The following is a 5105-nucleotide window of genomic DNA, read 5'->3' as shown; positions in this document are numbered from 1 at the left end:
GCTTAGTAATTAATATTCATTTATCAACATTTATAATTTGTAAAAACGATCCAAGTATTGTGTCAGTCTGGCCCAACCGGCTATCCAGTGATTACATTACCGGGAGGCCCTTGGATACTTTTCAATATTGGGCTCATAAGTTATAAATAAATGAGAAAATGTTTATTTATATCATTAATGAATTATGATTCGTGACTCCGACATTTCAAATTATTTTTGAACTAATAACAAAAGCTGGTTTGTTCAACACATTGTGCATGTTATAGTGGCAACAGAAATACATAATCTGTGAAAATTTCAACTTTCTAACTTTCATGGTTCATGAGACAGCCTGGTGACAGACGGACGGACAGCGGAGCCTTAGTAATAGGGTCCCGTTTTACTGTACGGAACCCTAAAAAAGTATGAACCTACCTAACACATTATAGATTATAATTTTTTAATAAATAAATACATTTTTTATAAAATATAAAATAGTCATATTGCAATTTATTAAAGGCAGTTGATTTTTTTTTAAGTTTGCAGCGAAGTCTGTGCCCAATTATGAACCACACAGACATTGCAAATATAATAAACACTAGATCCAATATTAAATTTATTTTATTTAAAATTAAATTTATTACATTTTTGTAAAACCATTTTTTTGGACTTTAATTCTTAATATAAAAAACATTTTATGAACTGAAAAACTACTCATTTGAATTTTGAATCAAGTACAATAAGTACATACATCAAAATTATCCACTAAATCAGCAGCTTCCAAACTTTTTTGGCTCACGATGCTTTTTTTGAACTAAGGTTTTTTAAGGGTGCCCTTCCTAAATCATAGCATCACTGTTTATAAGAAATAGAAAAAGTAAATAAAAACTGTTTATAAGAAGTAGAAAAAGTAAATAAAAATTGTAATGGTCAATGGTTAATATGAAAATATTATGTATTTAATTAAAATTATAAATAATTTATACATTTTCATTTACATAATCATAATTTTTATCATCGTCAGCAGTGGCGTAAATAGGAAAAATGTTTAGGGGGAGCTCAAGCCCCAACACATTTTTTTTTAAATTATAGGTACATACTTCTAAGAATAGTATACTATTATATTTTGAGGGGACTTTGAGTGATTTTGAGAGGGCTAAGCCCCCACTATTTGCGCCACTGATCGTTAGGTTATCAAATATATTTTTGGACCATATCAAATTCTACAGCATTCTGTAAAGACACCAGGACATTACGTCGCACTAAATAATTTCCAGTAAAAAGGGGATTCTCGTTTGAAATACAGAAGTTAAGTTTGTATCACCTTACCGACACTCCTTAAGTAGTACAAAATAATCTCAAGAATTTGAAAATATTCCAAGTATATTTAAAAATTCGAAAAATCAGAATTTGAATTAATTAAATGTTAAATGTAAAAATGGGGGTTAAACATGCTTGGTGAATACATATTACATAAATACATATCCTACATAATATTAACTGCCGAGCTTTTAGATTTTTATCCTTTTTTTCACTTTTAGAACTTAGAATTTTAATTTTATACTGGTTTCACTAATATAGGTAGGCACGTAGCACCCGCATAATGCTGTCTCTGTCTTAAGGACGCCACACACTCCAGTAGTGGCGGTAAAATTGTGTCCGGACTCATTTTGTCGTTACATCACCGCTACAGTGTGTGGGGACCTTTACACATGTACGACATAGCAAATTTTACGCTCAGCGAATCACGTTTATCCCTGTTAATTTTAAAATTAGAATGAATTATTAACCTCTTATAAAATGTCAAGGTAAGAATCTTATCTAGGGCATCTCATTGGTTTTTTGTTAAATTTTAATTTTAAAATGAATTATAAGTATTTTAAAATTTTAAATTGTTTACACATCTTTTAATACTCATAACTCAATTTAAAATTAAAATATTACGAAAAGTTGAATAGATGTCTTACATTTATATTTTATAAGATTCACTCTAATTTTAAAATTAACCGGGGCTTAAATGCTAAACGTGATCTACTGAGCGTAAAATTTGCTATGTCGTACACGTGTAAGACGGAGACAACATATGCGGGTGCGACGTCCTGTTATATTATCTCTGTATGAATACTTAATAGTTTCTACTTTAAAATATTCACAATAAATATAGACCTTTATATTGTACGTATAATGTCTATAATTATGAAATTGATTCTTTTGTATATTTAAGAAACACAAAAACTAAATTTTATTAAAACTTTAGACCAAAGAAAATCTTTAAAAATTACAACATGGTGAAAGTGTTTTAAATCTAAAATATATCTATAAAGCTTTATCTAATCATAAAAATTGGTGCCAGCTATTATTGACTATTATATATTTATATTTTCATTTGTGTTAATTTTTTGTTGTACCTAAATGGTGCTAATAAAGTGCATATTATAATACCAAGTCGACTTTGTATTTTAGTTTCATTAACTTATGTGGGCACTGGGCACTGAGCAATAACTTTTTATTTAATAACTGTCTCTCAAAGCCGTTTTCTATTTCAATATTTAAGCAATAATTTTTTTTGACAAAACCAATTATTTTGTTGCATAGGTACCTAATTTAAAAATATAGAATAACCGTTAATAATTGCAATTTTGCTAAATATTTATATTAACATTTTTTTTACAAATTTGAAATTATATATTTTTCAAAATATTTTTCATCTTTTAGAGCTACATTATATTCATAACGATTGAAATTTTGTACTTTTTTGATTTCTTTTAATCAATAACTTTCTTCCTTATTTAAAAATGCCAAGAATTTATTATTAGGTGCCTCATAAATTGTTCTTATAGAAATCACGATTTAATTTATGAAACTTAAAAATGCGGAGCAAGATTTTGTATAAAGATAATTTTAATAGATAGTTTGCTTCACGCCGAAATCATTTTTTCGAGAGTGTGATGTAGATACTATTAATTCTGCCTATATACCTACACCTATATTTTGACGGAATTGGATATTTGAATGAAAAATAAAATATTTTTTTATTTTGTTGTTGGTAACTCTTAAAATATTACATAGGTACCTATTACTCAATCGAAGGGTCTTGAAAATTCTTGCTATTAGCTACGAAGGTATATTATTATTATTGCTCAATGAAATTTCAAAATATTTAGACTAATATTGTAAACATGTTACAAACACTTTTAAGATAAAATATATTTAAATGTAGTAATATACTCATAGTATTTTGGACTTAGGTAAATACATACCTTCCTGATACGAATATTTAGTAATACGAATCATGAAGTCCCGCGTGTACATATAATATGTAGTTGTTATGTCGTATTGGTCTTATGGGTCATATGGGTTATCAAATGGTGGACCGACCGGATGTACTATATATGGACCTACGAACGCTTTTTACTGACCTCGACGTTTGTGTAGATAAGTTATTATAATAAACGAGTGATTTCTATATTTTTATAAAACAGTCAGAAAAAAAACATTTGTTAAGGTTATTTGTCTTAATAAATTGTTTTTGTTAATTTTGGATTGGTACTTTTCCAACCATGGTTTCCATTACCGCACCAAATGCATAATCCAAAATAAATATCCAATACTTCACCCAAAAATAGTACTATACCGCACATATTATTTATAAAAAGGTATAGCCTAATTCCGCACACAACAAATAGTACGATACCGCCTAAATTTTATTGAATATAAAAACTTTAAAAAATATTACATAGAATTAAATAATTAAGAATAGCATCTATATTCTATATATAGTTATAATTTGTAATAATATAGTAATAGTAATAAAAATGTAATAATTTAAATATGAATATTGTAGGCACCTATATTTGTTTAAAATGTAAACTTGTTTTTTTCTATATATTGTATATTCTATTATAGGTAGTCAGTTAGTTAATAAAAGCGAGTACTGATATACGATATACCAAATTGGCTTATCGTTCTCGATCACATTTCCGCTGTCTTGCTTCAGTCCCCTTCTTAATTTCTCGCATTTGCGCTTCATTAACCACTTGTTGTTCTATTAAACACCAATCTAAAAAATATAAGATATTTTAATAAATAGTGTTTATACGTACAACTTGGAAAACAGATGGATGTGGCATGTAAAATTCAAACCGAAGTTGACTGCTATGATATGATTCAGCACCGTAAGTTGTTCTTTTTGTACCATTAGGTTCTTCAGCTCACATTGAAGGAGAAAATTGTTCTGCAACGTCAATATAATTTTCAAGTACATAATTAGATGTTTTGGAGCTTCTGCAGATAAAATTTCTGGAAACCAAATTTACCGGTAAATACGCTAATTGATTCGGTGACCCGTCATTTGGTCCGGTAAATAATATCCGGCGACAATTGATCCGCGACATTTTATCCGGTTCAAAAAGAACCTGTACCAAAAATATCCGGCTAAAAAACGTCCAGTAAAAGGAATAAAATACAAATATATTATATAAATTAGAATTATTATTTTAGAAAAATAATCTATGATATTGTAGTATATATTATAGAATGTAATAAGCGAATAGTATATTACCTTATGGCTTATATACAGAAATGATCGGAAAAACATCGAATAAAGAATGTAATCAGCTCTCAACGATAGAAATTATTATTATGACGGAGATAGCGTAATATCAGACTACACGATACTGTTCGATACTATATATATATATATATATATATATATGTATCGTATACCGTTCACTATACGATACATATCAGTTTTTCGATTTTAGTACAGGTGTACACCTAGCCGTATGTGGACGTGTATAAGTAACGTTAATACTAAAAATGAAATTTTTTTGGCATACGATAGTGGTAGTGTGAAAGTAGAATTTTAATTTTTACTACTCAATACAATTTAAATATGCTTAAAGAAACGGATGACTGGTTTGGTGACGGAACTTTTAAATCTGTTCCCTCGATATTTTCCCAGTTATATACAATCCATTGCTATGCACATAGCTTAGTTATTCCATTAGTGTATATATTAATGACTATTCGTACAAAAGAAACCTAAGTTGAAGTTTTAAGGCAATTGCTAATATTACAACTAGATCTGAACCCAAAATCAATTAAGGCGCCCGGTGCCAATGTGA

This window comes from Acyrthosiphon pisum, chromosome A1, assembly GCF_005508785.2.
Source record: "Acyrthosiphon pisum isolate AL4f chromosome A1, pea_aphid_22Mar2018_4r6ur, whole genome shotgun sequence".
NCBI lineage: Eukaryota > Metazoa > Arthropoda > Insecta > Hemiptera > Aphididae > Acyrthosiphon > Acyrthosiphon pisum.
This window is presented reverse-complemented; position numbering follows the sequence as displayed.